Below are 21448 nucleotides of genomic sequence, written 5' to 3' on the forward strand. Positions count from 1 at the left end.
TGTGTTTTATTACAATATTGGACACACGTATAGGGATGTGACTGTATCCCACATCGTGTGTGTTGTGTCGGGGTGTCTAACTGCGAGGGCCTTGCACTAGTTTGTTTGTGTGTGTGGCTTGGCCGGCTCCCCCTGCTCCTCTCTTTAAATGCTCTTTAAAAGGAGAAATTACACTAGTGTGAGCACAGGCAGGGGGAGGCAGTGGCAGACGTGCCTGAGTGATGTAGGTTAGGTTAAGGGGCGCGTTCGCAATCATCAATTTCCTTACTGTGCCATCAGGCTGACTGGCTCACCAGAGTCACTGATGCTGTATGCAGTGCAGCCATTACGGACCATCACTGCTGGAAACCCTCATTCATATTTCCTTAATGACAGAGCTAGCAAACTACAGCATTACCACCTCCTCTGCTCTGCTGGCTAATATATCAACTTTCAGCTACGTCATCCATCGGCTTCAGCTGGACCAATTCCCACTCAAAAGCATAGGATAGCATAAACTACACATTCCAACCCAGTCACTGTAGCACGTGCACATACTGTAGGGTAGTGTAGGAAGGCAGGCACACACACACACACACACACACACACACACACACACACACAAACAAACAAAAACACACAAACAAAAACACAGGTGTGCACACAATTTCAGAGCCTACAGTTGAAGTCGGAAGTTTACATAGACCTTAGCCAAATACATTTAAACAATTCCTGACATTTAATCCTAGTAAAAATTCCCTGTCTTAGGTCAGTTAGGATCACTACTTTATTTTAAGAATGTGAAATGTCAGAATAATAGTAGAGAGTGTGATTTATTTCAGCTTTTATTTATTTCATTACATTCCCAGTGGGTCAGAAGTTTACATACACTCAATTAGTATTTGGTAGCATTGCCTTTAAATTGTTTAACTTGGGTCAAACGTTACGGGTAGCCTTCCACAAGCTTCCCACAATAAGTTGGGTGAATTTTGGCAGACAGAGCTGGTGTAATGGAGTCAGGTTTGTAGGCCTCCTTGCTTGCACATGCCTTTTGAGTTCTGCCCACAAATGTTCTATAGGATTGAGGTCAGAACTTTGTGATGCCCACTCCAATACCTTGACTTTGTTGTCCTTAAGCCATTTTGCCACAACTTTGGAAGTATGCTTGGGGTCATTGTCCATTTGGAAGACCCATTTGCGACCAAGCTTTTAACTTCCTGACTGATGTCTTGAGATGTTGCTTCAATATATCACATCATCTTCCTTCCTCATGATGCCATCTATTTTGTGAAGTGCACCAGTCCCTCCTGCAGCAAAGCACCCCCATAGCATGATGCTGCCACCCCCTTGCTGAGCGGCCTTTCAGGTTATGTCGATATAGGACTCGTTTTACTGTGGATATAGATACTTTTGTACCTGTTTCCTCCAGCATCTTCACAAGGTCCTTTGCTGTTGTTCTGGGATTGACTTTTCGCAGCAAAGTACGTTCATCTCTAGGAGACAGAACGTGTCTCCTTCCTGAGAGGTATGACGGCTGCGTGGTCCCATGGTGTTTATACTTGCGTACTATTGTTTGTACAGATGAACGTGCTACCTTCAGGCGTTTGGAAATTGCTCCCAAGGAGCAATCTTTTTTCTGAGGTCTTGGCTGATTCCTTTTGATTTTCCCATGATGTCAAGCAAAGAGGCACTGAGTTTGAAGGTAGGCCTTGAAATACATCCCCAGGTACACCTCAAATTGACTCAAATTATGTCAATTAGCCTATCAGAAGCTTCTAAAGCCAAGCTGTTTAAAGGCACTGTCAACTTAGTGTATGTAAACTTCTGACCCACTGGAATTGTGATACAGTGAATTATAAGTGAAATAATCTGTCTGTAAACAATTGTTGGAGAAATTACTTGTGTCATGCACAAAGTAGATGTCCTAACCGACTTGCCAAAACTATAGTTTGTTAACAAGACATTTGTGGAGTGGTTGAAAAACGAGTTTTAATGACTCCAACCTAAGTGTATGTAAACTTCCGACTTAAACTGTATTATAGGTCCACACTAGGGCTGGGCGGCATACCGTATTTTACTATATACCGGTATTGATGCACGGGCCGGTTTGGGTTTTTACTTTACCTTCTTTAATGCTATTTGAATGTTTGGTTTGTTAAATGTGATATGTTGTGTGTAACGTCCATTTTTATGTTTACACCGCTACTTGAGTAATCCCTCTCTGCTCTCTCTCTCCATGCTGCTTTCCACACAGACCTAACCCCTTTGCAAATTTTAGCTAAATCGTGTTAGCCGCTAATGCTAATTGCTAGTTAGTTGGCTAGGTAGCTAGCTAATAAATGTACTGAGTCAGAGCAAATGTAGATAGCAAATACAACCTGAAAAAAGTGCTGGTGTAGGCCTAAATCAGCATGTTGTTTGTGCAACAGTATCATCTAAATCAAAGAGGAATAGGCAAAGCATGAATATGTTGGCTACATGAAAAAACATTTAATGTAGCCAAATATTATAGGGTCCCCTAAGAAACACAGACTATCACTTTGGTTCCTACTCTGTCACAAAAACTCCTCCCTGGCATTTTTATTAATTGTCATGTCAAACAACACTGTATTCAGAGTGCCCACTATTATTTATATTCTAACTATAGAATTAAAATAAACATTCTATTCCCTTGATTCCAACAGTTCACCCAAGTGTTTTGATCAAAATCGCAAGTCAAATCGCAATTGCAACATTTAGTTGAAAATAAGGCAACGTTATTTTGCCCATATCGTGCAGCCCTACGTGGCAGTGTGGAAATGATCTCAAATGAGTGCAGGAAATACAGACATTTATGGAAATGCAGGAAATTATTTTAGGTTGAAGTTGAATTGAACAGTATAAAACAATCAGAATGGAGAATGACCCATTGAAATTGAATTTGTGTTGCCACCATAGGGTCTCGCACTATTCATAAATCAAATGTATAACTTTTATTCAAAAACATAAGATGCCGACAAATACCGTCATACTGTGATTTTTTAAATTTAAATACTGTGTTATGATATTTTGGCCATATCGCCAAACCCTAGTCAACACACACACACACCTATTAATCTTCCTTTAAGCAAGCTGTTTTTGGAGGGCTTGTTTTCTCTGTCTGAGCAGATTCATGCTGCTAGCTAGATGGTAAAGTACATCCACAGCTCTCTACTGCTGCTGAGCAGAGGAGCACCATTTGAGATGTCGGACTGTTGTCTCTCCCATCACCCACTCCTCTACCTGCCTTTGACAGAGACACACGTGATGCACAATGTGCTCCCCAGCCACCCAGCCAGCCATCCAACCACTGCGCTGGCTGCATGCTTTACAATGTGACACTCATCCCCTCTCTCTTCCTTCCCTTACGGATACTCAGCTGGCTCCCTTTCTCATCAGACCAGCCCTTTTCATAGGATGACCTCGATACCTCCCTGCCACACTGGCCTGTGTGTGTGGCTGTCGGTGATTGTTAAAACGTCAGCATCAAGGCTTGGAATCGGTTCAGAGAACAGAACAGAAAACCGTAAAATAGCTAAATTTTTGCCTGTGTGTGTGTAGGCTACCTGCCCCTCCCCTCTCTCCAAAGCATAGTCTACTGTAGCTACTGATGAAAAAATTAGGTGGAGAGATTTTTAATGAGAAGAATGGATTAACTTTTTCAATGCTAGCTAAGGATACTATAGTTCACTTTTCACATTGGAATTATTAACTACAAAAAAGGTAAGACGTGTTTTTTATTTTTATTCTGGTGCCGCTCTGCACACACAAGCTTGTTAGCTCAAATCAAATCAAACTTTATTTGTCTCATGCGCCGAATACAACAGGTGTAGACCTTACCGTGAAATGCTTACTTACAAGCCCTTAACCATCAATGCAGTTCAATAATCCCCTGTAGCTCAGTTGGTAGAGCATGGCGCTTGCAACGCCAGGGTTGTGGGTTCGTTTCCCACGTGGGGCCAGTATGAAAATGTATGCACTCACTAACTGTAAGTCGCTCTGGATAAGAGCGTCTGCTAAAATGACTAAAATGTAAAAAGAAAATATTTACCATATGAACTAAAGTAAATTTTTTTAAAAATTAACACAATAAAATAACAATAACAAGGCTATATACAGGGGGCACTGGTACCGAGCCAATGTGCGGGGGTACAGGTTAGTCAAGATAATTTGTACATGCTGGTAGGGGTAAAGTGACTATGCATAGATAATAGACAGCGGGTAGCAGCAGTGTAAAAACAAATGGGGGGGGTGTTAATGTAAATAGTCGACTACCGACTTTGGCTTGCCTCGAGAAAAAATGTTGTGTGCAGGTACAGACGAAAAAACCCTTGCCGAAGACTACAACTAACAAAAACTTAACAAAATGTCGTCATAAACTGTTCCGAACTGTTTCGGATCGGAAGCATGCAGACACCTTTAGAGTGTGTATGCATTAGTGATGGGAGAAAAAATCGATAGTCACTATTATTTTTGGGCGATGTTATATTGATACTTGCACCACTCTACCATCTAGACGTTTTTTTTATTTTCTACTGTAGATAGTGTTAGTTAGTCTCCTCCTTCTAGATGGTAGCGGGGTGAACAAGCCGTGGCTCGGGTAGCTGAGGTCCTTGATGATATTCCTGGCCTTCCTATGACACTGGGTATCGTGAGGTCCCAGGCATTTCCCAGCCCTAGTTTGCATGTGGCATTCTTATAGTTGTGTATTAGTTAGTATGTGTGTGTTCATCTTTCTGAGTGCATGGGCATGTCTGATTGTGTGCGTTTGTGTGTGAATATGGGCAGGGCTCTAAATTAAGATTTTTCATTGGTAGCACTGGTGCTCCCAACTTAAAGTTAGGAGCATCACATGAGATTTAGGAGCACCAGAAAATACAATTGTTTAAATTGATTGAGATAAAGCCTATATTGGGCCTATATCACCGCCTGGTATGGCAACTGGTTGGCCTCCGACCGCAAGGCACTACAGAGGGTAGTGCGTACGGCCCAGTACATCACTGGGGCCAAGCTTCCTGCCATCCAGGACGTCTATACCAGGCGGTGTCAGAGGAAGGCCCTCAAAATTGTAAAAGACTCCAGCCACCCTAGTCATAGACTGTTCTCTCTGCTACCGCACGGCAAGTGGTACCGGAGTGCCAAATCTAGGTCCAAAAGACTTCTCAACAGCTTCTACCCCCAAGCCATAAGACTCCTGAACAGCTAATCATGGCTACCCGGACTATTTGCACTGCCCCCCCACCCCATCCTTTTTACGCTGCTGCTGCTCTGTTAATTATTTTTGCATAGTCACTTTAACTCTACCCACATGTACATATTACCTCAACTAGCCGGTGCCCCCGCACATTGACTCTGCAACGGTACCCCCCTGTATATATAGCCTCCCTACTGTTATTTTATTTTACTTCTGCTCTTTTTTTTCTCAACACTTTTTTTGTTGTTGTTTTATTTTTACTTTTTTTCTTAATTTTTCTTTAGGGGGTAGAACAGCTTTAATATTGCAGATAGATTGTAACTTCCATCAATGTAATTGTCTGCATCACTTCCAATCCCATATATATATATATATATATATATATATATATATATATACACATACAGTGGGGAAAAAAAGTATTTAGTCAGCCACCAATTGTGCAACTTCTCCCACTTAAAAAGATGAGAGAGGCCTGTAATTTTCATCATAGGTACACGTCAACTATGACAGACAAATTGAGAAAAAAAAATCCTGAAAATCACATTGTAGGATTTGTTATGAATTTATTTGTAAATGATGGTGGAAAATAAGTATTTGGTCACCTACAAACAAGCAAGATTTCTGGCTCTCACAGACCTGTAACTTCTTCTTTAAGAGGCTCCTCTGTCCTCCACTCGTTATCAGTATAAAAGACACCTGTCCACAACCTCAAACAGTCACACTCCAAACTCCACTATGGCCAAGACCAAAGAGCTGTCAAAGGACACCAGAAACAAAATTGTAGACCTGCACCAGGCTGGGAAGACTGAATCTGCAATAGGTAAGCAGCTTGGTTTGAAGAAATCAACTGTGGGAGCAATTATTAGGAAATGGAAGACATACAAGACCACTGATAATCTCCCTCGATCTGGGGCTCCACGCAAGATCTCACCCCATGGGGTCAAAATGATCACAAGAACGGTGAGCAAAAATCCCAGAACCACACGGGGGGACCTAGTGAATGACCTGCAGAGAGCTGGGACCAAAGTAACAAAGCCTACCATCAGTAACACACTACGCCGCCAGGGACTCAAATCCTGCAGTGCCAGACGTGTCCCCCTGCTTAAGCCAGTACATGTCCAGGCCCGTCTGACGTTTGCTAGAGTGCATTTGGATGATCCAGAAGAAGATTGGGAGAATGTCATATGGTCAGATGAAACCAAAATATAACTTTTTTGGTAAAAACTCAACTCGTCGTGTTTGGAGGACAAAGAATGCTGAGTTGCATCCAAAGAACACCATACCTACTGTGAAGCATGTGGGTGGAAACATCATGCTTTGGGGCTGTTTTTCTGCAAAGGGACCAGGACGACTGATCCGTGTAAAGGAAAGAATGAATGGGGCCATGTATCGTGAGATTTTGAGTGAAAACCTCCTTCCATCAGCACGGGCATTGAAGGTGAAACGTGGCTGGGTCTTTCAGCATGACAATGATCCCAAACACACCGCCTGGGCAATGAAGGAGTGGCTTTGTAAGAATCATTTCAAGGTCCTGGAGTGGCCTAGCCAGTCTCCAGATCTCAACCCCATAGAAAATCTTTGGAGGGAGTTGAAAGTCTGTGTTGCCCAGCGACAGCCCCAAAACATCACTGCTCTAGATGAGATCTGCATGGAGGAATGGGCCAAAATACCAGCAACAGTGTGTGAAAACCCTGTGAAGACTTACAGAAAACGTTTGACCTGTGTCATTGCCAACAAAGGGTATATAACAATGTATTGAGAAACTGTTGTTATTGACCAAATACTTATTTTCCACCATAATTTGCAAATAAATTCATAAAAAATCCTACAGTGTGATTTTCTGGATATTTTTTTCTCATTTTGTCTGTCATAGTTGACGTGTACCTATGATGAAAATTACAGGCCTCTCTCATCTTTTTAAGTGGGAGAACTTGCACAATTGGTGGCTGACTAAATACTTTTTTTCCCCACTGTATGTTTTCGCAAATATATATATAGTCAAAAGTTTGGACACACCTACTCATTCAAGGGTTTTTTAAATTTATTTTTACATTGTCGAATAATAGTGAAGACAAAACTATGAAATACACATATGGAATCATGTAGTAACCAATAAAGTGTTAAAGAAATCAAAATATATTTGAGATTCTTCAAATAGCCACCTTGATGACAGCTTTGCACACTCTTGGCATTCTCTCAACCAGCTTCACTTGCCACTAAGCACAAACTAGATGGGATGGTGTATCCCTGCAGAATGCTGTGGTAGCCATGCTGGTTAAGTTTGCCTTGAATTCTAAATAAATCACAGACAGTGTCACCATTAAAGCACACCCACTCCATCACACCACCTCTTCTATGCTTCACGGTGGGAACCACACATGCAGAGATCATCCGTTCACTACTCTGCGTCTCACAAAGACACAGCGGTTGGAACCAAAAATCTCAAATTTGGAATCATCAGACCAAAGGACAGATTTCCACCGGCCTAATGTCCATTACTCGTGTTTCTTGGCCCAAGCAAGTCTCTTCTTCTTATTGGTGTCCTTTAGTAGTGGTTTCTTTGCAGAGCCAGTTTCATCATAGCATTTGATGGTTTGTGCGACTGCACTTGAAGAAACTTTCAAAGTTCTTGACATTTTCCGGATTGACTGACCTTCATGTCTTAAGGTAATGATGGACTGTCGTTTTTTTTTGCTTATTTGAGCTGTTCTTGCCATAATATGGACTTGGTCTTTTACCAAACAGGGCTGTCTTCTGTATACCAACCCTACCTTGTCACAACACAACTGATTGGCTCAAACGTATTAAGAAGGAAAGAAATTCCACAAATTAAGTTGTTAATTGAAATGCATTCCAGGTGACATGATGCTGGTTGAGAGAATACCAAGAGTGTGCAAAGCTGTCATCAAGGCAAAGAGTGGCTACTTTGAAGCATCTCAAATATATAAAATATATTTTGAATTTTGTAACACTTTTTTGGTTACTACATGATTCCATATGTGTTATTTCATAGTTTTGATGTCTTCACTATTATTCTACAATGTAGAAAATAGTAAAAATAAAGAAAAACCCTGGAATGAGTAGGTGTGTCCAAACCGTTGACTGGTACTGTGTATAAACCTGTTTTCACTTTGTCATTGTGGGGTATTGTGTGTAGATTGATGAGGGAAAAAAATATTTAATCAATTTTAGAATAAGGCTGTAACGTAACAAAACGTGGAAAAAGTGAAGGGGTCTGAGTACTTTCCGAACGCAATGTAGGAAATATGAATTTTCTGTTAGAATGTTGTAGTCAAAATGACTGCTCATTAGCTTGAATGGGGGTCCGTCCAGGCCCAGCGGTTCTAGTGTTAAGCACATTTTTTACTCCTGAAGTTATTTAGGCTTGCCATAACAAAGGGTTTGAATACTAATTGACTCAAGACATTTCAGCTTTTCATTTTCTGTTAATTTGTAAACATTTCTTAAAACATAATTCCACTTTGACATTATGGGGTATTGTGTGTAGATCAGTGACACAAAATCTAAATGTTATCCATTTTAAATTCAGGCTGTAACACAACAATTTGGAAAAGTGAAGGGGTGTGAATACTTTCTGAGGAACTATCATTACAACAATTATTATCTGGGAGATTTTTTTTAATAGTCTCACAGTGCTCCCAAAATAAAACTCCTGGTTGCACAGCAAAATATTTAGTTGCATGTGCTACCAAATTGGTCGCACTTTAGAGCCCTGAATGTGGGTGTCTGCATGCAATTATGCGGGCTTTGAATTTAAAAAAATTAAACTGTTCCCAAATACTGTGTGTTAATTTCCAGCCCTGATCCAGGTGTGCAAGGCTGTTACACTTACCCAGAAAGACTCACCGCTGTAATCGCTGGCTAAGGTGATTCTAACATGTATTGACTCAGGTGTGTGAATAGATACAGTGGGGAAAAAAAGTATTTAGTCAGCCACCAATTGTGCAAATTCTCCCACTTAAAAAGATGAGAGAGGCCTGTAATATTCATCATAGGTACACGTCAACTATGACAGACAAATTGAGCATTTTTTTCTCCAGAACATCACATTGTAGGATTTTTAATGAATTTATTTGCAAATTATGGTGGAAAATAAGTATTTGGTCACCTACAAACAAGCAAGATTTCTGGCTCTCACAGACCTGTAACTTCTTCTTTAAGAGGCTCCTCTGTCCTCCACTCGTTACCTGTATTAATGGCACCTGTTTGAACTTGTTATCCGTATAAAAGACACCTGTCCACAACCTCAAACAGTCACACTCCAAACTCCACTATGGCCAAGACCAAAGAGCTGTCAAAGGACACCAGAAACAAAATTGTAGACCTGCACCAGGCTGGGAAGACTGAATCTGCAATAGGTAAGCAGCTTGGTTTGAAGAAATCAACTGTGGGAGCAATTATTAGGAAATGGAAGACATACAAGACCACTGATAATCTCCCTCGATCTGGGGCTCCACGCAAGATCTCACCCCGTGGGGTCAAAATGATCACAAGAACGGTGAGCAAAAATCCCAGAACCACACGGGGGGACCTAGTGAATGACCTGCAGAGAGCTGGGACCAAAGTAACAAAGCCTACCATCAGTAACACACTACGCCGCCAGGGACTCAAATCCTGCAGTGTCAGACGTGTCCCCCTGCTTAAGCCAGTACATGTCCAGGCCCGTCTGAAGTTTGATAGAGTGCATTTGGATGATCCAGAAGAGGATTGAGAGAATGTCATATGGTCAGATGAAACCAAAATATAACTTTTTGGTAAAAACTCAACTCGTCGTGTTTGGAGGACAAAGAATGCTGAGTTGCATCCAAAGAACACCATACCTACGGTGAAGCATGGGGGTGGAAACATCATGCTTTGGGGCTGTTTTTCTGCAAAGGGACCAGGACGACTGATCCGTGTAAAGGAAAGAATGAATGGGGCCATGTATCGTGAGATTTTGAGTAAAAACCTCCTTCCATCAGCAAGGGCATTGAAGATGAAACGTGGCTGGGTCTTTCAGCATGACAATGATCCCAAACACACCGCCCGGGCAACGAAGGAGTGGCTTCGTAAGAAGCATTTCAAGGTCCTGGAGTGGCTTAGCCAGTCTCCAGATCTCAACCCCATAGAAAATCTTTGGAGGGAGTTGAAAGTCTGTGTTGCACAGCGACATCCCCAAAACATCACTGCTCTAGAAGAGATCTGCATGGAGGAATGGGCCAAAATACCAGCAACAGTGTGTGAAAACCTTGTGAAGACTTACAGAAAACGTTTGACCTGTGTCATTGCCAACAAAGGGTATATAACAAAGTATTGAGAAACTTTTGTTATTGACAAAATACTTATTTACCACCATAATTTGCAAATAAATTCATAAAAAATCTTTTTTTCCCCACTGTATTTCTGTATTTTATTTTCAATCCATTTGCAAAAATTTCTAAAAACATGTTTTCACTTTGTCATTATGGTGTGTAGATGGGTGAGGAACATTTGGTTTTTAATCATTTATGAATTCAGGCTGTAACGCAACAAAATGTGAGTTACGCACCGAATACAAACATACACATCAATCAATCAATCAATTTTATTTTATATAGCCCTTCGTACATCAGCTAATATCTCGAAGTGCTGTACAGAAACCCAGCCTAAAACCCCAAACAGCTAGTAATGCAGGTGTAGAAGCACGGTGGCTAGGAAAAACTCCCTAGAAAGGCCAAAACCTAGGAAGAAACCTAGAGAGGAACCAGGCTATGAGGGGTGGCCAGTCCTCTTCTGGCTGTGCCGGGTGGAGATTATAACAGAACCATACCAAGATGTTCAAAAATGTTCATAAGTGACAAGCATGGTCAAATAATAATCAGGAATAAATCTCAGTTGGCTTTTCATAGCCGATCATTAAGAGTTGAAAACAGCAGGTCTGGGACAGGTAGGGGTTCCACATACGAACAACAATTTACAGACGTACTCAAACAACAACTACGTCTCCTCTGCCCTGCATGCTCACACCTCCATCCCTTGTGCCTGCATTATTGTTTGCCACATGCTCTTAAATTGTACCGATTTGTTTTTCTTGTTCGCCAATGCTATTTCACTATTTTAATATGAAAATCATTCGATTTTTCCTTTGTGTTGATGGCGGATTAATTGATTTCCATGCTTTTAATATACATTTTTTCAAGATGTGTGATGAGAAGAGAATCGTCCAGCCCATTGGGTATCTCACTACACCCCAATATGTCATGTCTTGAAATATGCAGACAGATGGATTAAAAGTACGTTTACATTGTAATACTTCTGCCAGCCAACTTTCTAGCTCCGCCCATATGAATACTTTCTGAAGGCACTGGATGTGATGCTGCGGTCAGATGCGCTTCCAAAGCAACTAAAAAAAGAGAATCAAAAGCTTCAATTGTATAAAAACAAACACAAATGTATTTTCCAAACAAAGGTAATTTCATGGGCTATGTTCCATCCATGATCAAAGCCTAAGCGATCAGATTTAAATGGTAAACAAAAGGGTATAGATTAGTAGCAGCTTTCTTAGTTTCAAGTATTTGCAATCACAAACTGTATGGTACTGCCATACCTGAGGCCTGGCTGAGCCATACTACCAAACCACTAAATGGGTATACAGAAGGGGAACATGGAGAAAAAAGGGGTGTGCCCAGGAGAGACTCCCTATTGCTTTTAAATACCAATGATAACCATAACCTCTGTTCCTCTGGTGATGTAGAGGCTAACCCAGGCCCTGCAGCCCCCAGTATCACTCCTACTCCCCAGGAGCTATCATTTGTTGACTTCTGTAACCGTAAAAGCCTTGGTTTTCTGCATGTTAATACCAGAAGTCTACTTCCTAAGTTTGAGTTATTCACTGCGTTAGCACACTCCGCCAACCCTGATGTTCTAGCAGTGTCTGAATCCTGGCTTAGGAAGGCCACCAAAAATACTGAAATTTCCATCCCCAACTATAACATTTTCCGTCTAGATAGAACTGCCAAAGGGGGTGGAGTTGCAATCTACTGTAGAGAGAGCCTGCAGAGCTCTATCATACTATCCAGGTCTGTGCCCAAACAGTTTGAGCTTCTACTTCTAAAAATCCACCTTTCCAGAAATAAGTCTCTCACTGTTGCCGCTTGCTACAGACCCCCCTTCAGCCCCCAGCTGTGCCCTGGACACCATATGTGAATTGATTGCCCCCATTTATCCTCAGAGTTCGTACTGCTTGGTGACCTAAATTGGGATATGCTTAACACCCTGGCCATCCTACAATCCAAACTAGATGCCCTCAATCTCACACAAATTATCAACGAACCTACCAGGTACAACCCTAAATCCGTAAACATGGGTACCCTCATAGATATCATCCTGACTAACTTACCCTCTAAATACACCTCCGCTGTCTTCAACCAGGATCTCAGCGATCACTGCCTTATTGCCTGCGTCCGTAACGGGTCCGCGGTCAAACGACCACCCCTCATCACTGTCAAACGCTCCCCTAAAACACTTTAGCGAGCAGGCCTTCCTAATTGACCTGGCCCAGGTATCCTGGATGGATATAGATCTCATTCCGTCAGTAGAGGATGCCTGGTTGTTCTTTAAAAGTAATTTCCTCTCAATCTTAAATAAACATGCCCCATTAAAAAAATACAGAACTAAGAACAGATATAGCCCCTGGTTCTCCTCAGACTTGACTGCCCTTGACCAGCACAAAAACATCCTGTGGCGTACTGCATTAGCATCAAATAGCCCCAGCGATATGCAACTTTTCAGGGAAGTTAGGAACCAATATACACAGGCAGTTAGGAAAGCAAAGGCTAACTTTTTCAAACTGAAATTTGTATCCTGTAGCTCTAACTCCAAAAAGTTTTGGGACACTGTAAAGTCCATGGAGAATAAGAACACTTCCTCCCAGCTGCCCACTGCACTGAGGCTAGGAAACACTATCACCACCGATAAATCTACAATAATCGAGAATTTCAACAAGCATTTTGCTACGGCTGGCCATGCTTTCCACCTGGCTACCACTACCCCGGCCACCAGCTCTGCACCCTCCGCTGCAACTTGCCCATGCCCCCCCGCTTCTCCTTCACACAAATTCAGACAGCTGATGTTCTGAAAGAGCTGCAAAATCTGGACCCCTACAAATCATCTGGGCTAGACAATCTGGACCCTTTCTTTCTAAAACTAGCCGCCGAAATTGTAGCAATCCCTATTACTAGTCTGTTCAACCTCTCTTTCGTAACGTCTGAGATCCCCAGAGATTGGAAAGCTGCCGCGGTCATCCCCCCTGACACTCTAGATCCAAACTGTTACAGACCTATATCCATCCTGCCCTGCCTTTCGAAAGTTTTTGAAAGTCAAGTTAACAAACAGATCACCGACCATTTCGAATCCCATCGTACCTTCTCCGCTATGCAATCCGGTTTCCGAGCTGGTCATGGGTGCACTTCAGCCACGCTCAAGGTCCTAAACGATATTATAACCGCGATCGATAATAGACAGTACTGTGCAGCCGTCTTCATCGACCTGGCCAAGGCTTTCGACTCTGTCAACCACCGCATTCTTATTGGCAGATTAAATAGCCTTGGTTTCTCAAATGACTGCCTCGCCTTGTTCACCAACTACTTCTCAGATAGAGTTCAATGTGTCAAATCGGAGGGCCTGTTGTCTGGACCTATGGCAGTCTCTATGGGGGTGCCACAGGGTTCAATTATTGGGCCGACTCTTTTCTCTGTGTATATCAATGATGTCGCTCTTGCTGCTGGTGACTCTCAGATCCACCTCTTCGCAGACGACACCATTTTGTATACATCTGGCCCTTCATTGGACACTGTGTTAACAAACCTCCAAACGAGCTTCAATGCCATACAACACTCCTTCAGTAGCCTCCAACTGCTCTTAAACACTAGTAAAACTAAATGCATGCTCTTCAATCGAACGCTGCTGGCACCCGCCCACCATCACTACTCTCGACGGGTCTGACCTAGAGTATGTGGACAACTACAAATACCTAGGTGTCTGGTTAGACTGTAAACTCTCCTTCCAGACTCACATTAAGAATCTCCAATCCAAAGTTAAATCTAGAATTGGCTTCCTATTTCGCAACAAAGCCTCCTTCACTCATGCTGCCAAACATGCCCTCGTAAAACTGACTATCCTACCGATCCTTGACTTCGGCGATGTCATTTACAAAATAGCCTCCAACACTCTACTCAGCAAATTGGATGCAGTCTATCACAGTGCCATCCGTTTTGTCTCCAAAGCCCCATACACTACACACCACTGTGACCTGTACGCTCTTACTGGCTGGTCCACACTACATATTCATCGCCAAACCCACTGGCTCCAGGCCATCTATAAATCACTGCTAGGCAAATCCCCGCCTTATCTTAGCTCATTGGTCACCATAGCAACACCCACCCGTAGTATGCGCTCCAGCAGGTATATCTCACTGGTCATCCCCAAAGCCAACACCTCCTTTGGCCGCTATTACTTCCAGTTCTCTGCTGCCAATGACTGGAACGAATTGCAAAAATCTCTGAAGCTGGAGACTCTTATCTCCCTCACTAACTTTAAGCATCAGTTGTCAGAGCACCTTACCGATCACTGCACCTGTACACAGCCCATCTGAAATTAGCCCACCCAACTACCTCATCCCTATATTGTTATTTATTTTTTCTAATTTGCACCCCAGTATCTCTATTTGCACATCATCTCTTGCACATCTATCATTCCAGTGTTAATACTAATTGTAATTATTTTGCACTATGGCCTATTTATTGCCTTACCTCCATAACTTGCTACATTTGCACACACTGTATATATATTTTCTGTTGTATTTTTGACTTTATGTTTTGTTTTACCCCATATGTAACTCTGTGTTGTTGTTTTTATCGCACTGCTTTGCTTTATCTTGGCCAGGTCGCAGTTGTAAATGAGAACTTGTTCTCAACTGGCTTACCTGGTTAAATAAAGGTGAAATAAAAAATAAAAATAAATAATAGAAAACTAAAAACATGAGTTCATCAACCATACTCCATTCATAATGCAATATTCATACTTATATTCAATAAGTCAATATTTCCTGAGACTGACGGTACGGGAATTTGGCTCTAACAAGGGGGTGTACTGGAATTGTCCCCTTTCTGAGGATTACAGTCCAGCAGCCCATTCAACCCCACTACACTCTTTCTCTCTGAGTCCAAATCCTGTATGCCCGCACAGGGGTTGCCATGGCAGCAGCAGTTTAGCATACATTAGATATTTGCCCAACATTACAACAGAGAAGAGAGGTAGGCAGAGCAGGTTTTTGTTCTCATTCAGTGAGAGAGACTGACAGTACATTTAATCTATAGTATAGGGTCTGCTAGGGCTCTTGCATATTGATATTATTTCCCTAGGGAAGAAAGCAGTAAGGTTCTCTCTCCCACTATGCTCTAAGGCACATACGCATGTACACACACACACACCTCTTACTTTCTGCTTAGGACCTGCTCTTATGCGTTCTTTCTCCATACCATCTCCGTCCCTCTCTATCCCACTTCTATCTTCTCCTATAGGCCTACTTCTCCATTTCAGCTCTTTCTCTGTTTATCTATTTGTTTCTCCTCCTTTCTATCTCCTCTCTCTCTCTCACTCTCTATTTGTTTCTTCCTCCTCTCTGACCCTCCTACACCAGAGTATGGTACTTTTTGGGATTTGTGTCACCCCTTCCTATCCATCCTGCCCGCCCTGTGCACGGCTTACTAATAATACTCTGTCCCTCTCTCGCTTTCTCAGCTGTGATTATTTGCTTGAGGTTTCTGCCCTCCCCCTCAATGGAAGTTAAATAAATTGAGCTCGGGAGAGTCCTGAATACATATAGCTGGAGTTATTGTTTACCTGCTACATCTCAACACTATAGGCTAGGCATACATGGACTGAATTAGCCTGTCTTAGGTTTTTCCTTTAAAGTTGTGGGTGTTTTTCAGTCTCGAGCATGGAATGATGCTGTTTGAGGCTTCTCTCTATCGTGAGAGCTCTACCCTAATGCCTTTCTCTTTGTTTGTTTTGGCGTGGTTCTTTAGTTGGGCTGTTGAAGCAGCAGTGTGGTTCTGAATGAAGGTTACTTTCCCCCTTGGTCAGAGAACTCTTTTGAATGATGTTCCTATCGTAATGCACCTGGACAGACTTGTGACTAATACCCTGTGCAAGTGACACGTTCCTCTGTCATACTTCCGTGTTCATCCCAACAGTTCTGAAAGAGAGAAATGAAATAGAGATTTTCAATGGTGAAAGGCAATCATGTGTCACTCTCCTGTGACCATGACCTTTCTCTCTGCGCTGTTCTGCGGACACACATTCAGCGCTCCTCCATTCTAGACTATGTACAACTGCAAAACTACAATGAGTTTCAGGGAAGTGTGGTTCTTCTGTGAAACCAGATTTGCTACACTTCCGACTCTACCTCTGGGCTATTGAGCTGTACAAAAAAAAAAAGACACTTAGATTACTGCTAAGTGCCCCAAACTGATCTAGCAGCGACCTATAATCAGATGAAGCCAAATAAATGTTCCCACATCTCCAGTCTTCATCACACTAGTTTCTTATGTAGTCGGGCAGTAAGAAGGTCTGTGGAGTCTGTAGGGCCCTATAAAATCTGCGATGCAGAGAGCGTGGACGGAATAACGGAATACAGACATTAAAACAGGATTCAACAATTCCAATTTATAAATTTGCACAAGTTCATTATAAGGCATGAACAGAATGCATCAGTGATTTTGTATTTCCAGGAACTTTCTGAAGAGGCAACGAGAATTCCCACCGTCTGTGTAGGGCTGGGCAGGATACCGTGTTTTACGATATAGCGGTATTGATGCGCGGACCGGTTTGGGTTTTTACTTTACCTTCTATAACGGTATTTGTTGTTCCTCGACCACAAGACACTTGCGTTCAGTCTGAGTGGTCAATGCAGCACATGCAACAATGTTGATGACAACGATGCTGTTTTCACTTTGCTTTTTAATATAAATCCACAATCGTTCTATAATTAATTATATCATTAGTTTGTTTCTTACATCTGCAAACAGCTAGTTTATATTTTCTTAGCAAATTGGGCCTAAATCTTGTTAATGTTAGTTAGCTAGCTAGCTAGCTAATGTACTGAGTCAGAGCAAACGTAATTATCTATACAGCCTGATAATACCATGATGGTGTAGACCTAAATCAGCATGTTGTTTGTGCAACAGTATCTGCTAAATCAAAGAGGAATATGCAAAGCATGAATATGTTAGCTACATGAAGTAGCTAAGAGAAAACATTCAATGTAGCCAAAGATGATAGGGTCTCCTAGGAAACACTTATCAACACTTTGGTTCCTACCCTTTCACAATAACCCCTCCCTGGCATTTTTATTCATTGTCATGTCAAACAACACTGTATTCAGAGTGCCCACTATTATTTATATTCTAACTACAGAATTAGAATAAACATGATTCCAACAGTTCACCCTAGTGTTTTGCTTTAAATCGCAAGTCAAATCGCAATTGCAACATTTGGTTAAAAAATAAGGCCTAGATTGTTTGCCCATATCGTGCAACCCTACGTGGCAGTGTGGAAATGATCTCAAATGAGTGCAGGAAATGTAGAAATGTATGAAAATGCTGAAAATTATTTTATGTTGAATTCAACAGTATAAAACAATCAGAATGGAGAAAGACCCATTGAAATCACTTATAATGTATGTGTTGCCACCTTAGTGTCACGCACTACTCAAAGCAAATGTATAACTTTATAAATCCAGTGGGTATTTGTTTAGCAAACTCTACCATCACATGTGCCCTAAAATACACCGCCAAACAACAGCCTCTTGCTAGGTGCACACTTTAGTTGTTTTTCTATTAAAGCGTGAGAGCGAAAAACCTGAAGAAACAGGGGGGAACGGAAACCTGGAAAATCAAAAAGGATCAAATGGAATTTTGGGAAAAAACGAACAGAATCGGGCAAGAAATAAAACCGATTTTATAGGGCGCTAAGTCTGTGTACTCAACTCAATGCTCTCTGAGTTGCTTTGGTGGCTCAAGCTTTAGATCAGTGTTTCTCAGTGAAACCGGTACCGGCAAGTGTTTTTCCTCCGTAGGGGACCGCTTACATGAAAACTATCACTGTACACCTGACTAAATTAGTGTCATTAAATCTCGGGGACCGGCCAGCAACATTTCATGAACTGGCGCCAGTCCATTGATGGGAGATTGAGGAACACTGCTGTAAATCACAACAACATGACCTGCTCACTAGATGGATGACGTCCCAGTCAGAGCAAACTTTCAGCTCTTCAGCCCCCTATAGCTGCAGTCCAGCAAAGCATCACCACTCACTTATACTCAGCACTCAGGTGGTTCCTCCTCCCATCTCCTACCCTTCTGGCTTTCTGAGGTTGAGGCCATTTGGTTCACTTGATTTGGTCCAGATGTATTTGATCATTATATATTGTGACAACATTCTGACTCAATGTAGTGAAATGTTATGAAGATCGCAATCCCCTGAGAAAGAAAGACTAGAGACCATGTGTTGAGTGTGTGTGTGCCTGTGTGCATGCAGGGATGGGGGTGCATGTTTGCATGTGTGCCTCTTCTCAGGTTGAACTAACCGTGCCTCTCTTCTCAATCTGTCTCAGGACAGTTTCCTGTGTCTCCTTTCTCTGTCCCCCTCTTTCTCTCTTCCCGGCCCTGCCCTGGGTTTGTAATCAACATTGTGTTAATGACCTTCTGGGCCCACCTCCTTGGAGATGTTTGCATGATTTATGAAGCATTTTCTAACCACTTTTATTGGCCCGACTGATTTAATAACCTCCTTGGAGAGTGTGTGTGTGTAACAAGACAATGGAGGCACTACTATGACACAGCCCCACATGTATAATACTGTGTGTATTCTATGATGTCCTTTATGGTGTTGTCATCCTTGTTGTGATTTTACCAATACATTGTTGGAGAACACCGTCAATGTGCATTTCTGTATCCCAGCCCATCACTAACACCTGATTCAACCAATCAAGTGCTTGATGATTATATAGACAGAGACCCAACAGTCTGTATCCTCTATCCATAGGCTGGTGTCTTTCTGAATGCAGTATCAGAGTCTCTCATAATGCAGCAGGATGCTTGCTGCTCCCAGGGCCTCTGTCGCTCTCTTCCTCTCTAGCTCTCTCCCGCATGTCTGTTTTGTATATGTGTGTCAGCGTATGCTTGTGTTTGAGGTCACGCGGTGGCGGGGGGTAGGTAGGGGGTAGGTAGGGGAGGTGGACTAATGCTTGTGTTTCTCTTTCCCAGAAAAAGTGGTAGGCTTACCTTCAGTTTATAGAAACAGGATCAGAAGTTTTGTGTGCGCTGGTGTAGGAGGATAGACAGTCATGTATTTTTAGCACCAGGCAGCAGGCCAAGACATTGGTACTGACTGACTGTGTTTTCACCACATACACTAAATTGGTCCAAAAGTCACTCAGAAGTCAAACTTATAGAAGGCCTGTAGATGTAAATGGAATTCTTTGTGGTTTAATTATTCCATATAGGCTAGCCTACATCATCATGGTAGTTAGTTAATGTCTCAAATAAAGGTGAGACTGTTAGAAGTATGTGTATCATAAGTATTTCTGATAGGAGTCGTGATTAAATTGATATCCTATCTGAACACGAATTGGCTGTTTCATGGGTACCAATGATGTCAGTGAATGCTTGACTTGCATCACGTTATGTCATGTTATATCAGTGTTATAACACAGCTATGTATGCTTCATAATAGACCACACAGTCTGGAGATGAGTGTTTCATGTGCAGCTTTAGTGTGTGTGTGTGTGTGTGTGTGTCATTTGTGTGTGTTTGTGTAAAAAGTGCATGAAGGGATGTGTGGAAGTGTGTATGGGAACGTTTAAGTGTGTGTGTACTGTATGCAGATGCTTCCAGCCTTCCACTTGTATGTAGGCTATATCTCAACAAAGTTCAATCTTACCTCACACCTGTTTTTATAGGCTACATCCTCAAGTCATTATTATCAGAGGCAAATGATGTGAGAGGCTCCATGGCTAAATCACATTGACATTCTCCCTCTGCAAAGCTGCTACTTTGCCTCCGCACATAATAACATTGACATTCCTCCCCGCACATAATAACATTGACATTCCTCCCCACACATAATAACATTGACATTCCTCCCTTTCAAGGTGCTATTTGGCCTTAGCACACCCACACACACACTACACATAAAACTGTTTGATCTCTTGCATTATGGCTGTGTCTATGCATAAAATATGGTGTGAAAAATGTAAAACTGCATCGGTCTCTCAACCCTTGAAGGGGTAGTATTAGTAATATTTTATTAGGATCCCCAATTAGCTGCTGCCAAGGCAGTGGCTACTCTTCCTGGGGTCCAAACAGGAAACAAAACACAACAAATAGAATACATAAAATACATAATATACAGTACATAACAATATATAATATAATACATAATACAAAATATATAAAATGTCTGTCTCTCTTCACAGTCCCCGTTGTGCCATAAGGTGTTCTTTTATCTGTTTTTTTTTAAATCTAATTTTATTGCTAGCTTGAGTTACCTGGGGTTGCAGAGTACGATGTAGTCTTGGCTCTATTTAAAACGGTGTGTTTTTCCCGGCCTCTGTTCTGGACCTGGGGACTGTAAATAGACCTCTGGTTGCATGTCTTGTGTGGTACCGATGCGTGTCGGAGCTGTGTGCCAATTGCTTGAACAGACAGTTTGGTACCTTAAACACCTCGCACAAAGACCAATCGAGATGCAGTCAATCTCTCCTCAACTTTGAGCCAGGAGAAATTGACATGCATGTCATTGACATTAGCCCTCCGTGTACATCTACGTGCAATACGTGCTGCTCTGTTCTGGACCAACTGCAATTTGCGTATGTCCTCCTTTGCTGGATATGACCACACAACTGGGCATTAGTCCAGGTACGACAAAAATAGGGCCTGTAGGACCTGTCTGGTTGCTTGAGATGTCAAGAAAGCAGAGCAACGCCTTATCATAGACAGACCTCTTCCTATTTTTGCAACCATTGAGTCAACCATGACAGCTTGCTATCTAGGATTACGCGCAGCAGTTTAATCTCCTTAATTTGCTCAATCGCCACATTATTCTATAATAGATCTAGATGAGGTTTAGGGTTGAGCGAGTGATTTGTTCCCAAAACGATGCTTTTAATTTGAGATATTTAGCAAATCAAATGTATTTATGAAGCCCTTTTTA

The 21448-nt window shown here is 42.0% G+C and overlaps 1 protein-coding gene across 2 annotated transcripts in view; it reads left to right on the forward strand.

Annotated features, from left to right (window-relative positions):
* Positions 1-21448, forward strand: part of LOC121579324 (rho GTPase-activating protein 32-like) — a 266001-nt gene that overhangs the window by 98247 nt on the left and 146306 nt on the right. The gene's annotated exons all lie outside the window — the stretch shown is intronic.

Source organism: Coregonus clupeaformis, chromosome 13, assembly GCF_020615455.1.
Source record: "Coregonus clupeaformis isolate EN_2021a chromosome 13, ASM2061545v1, whole genome shotgun sequence".
NCBI lineage: Eukaryota > Metazoa > Chordata > Actinopteri > Salmoniformes > Salmonidae > Coregonus > Coregonus clupeaformis.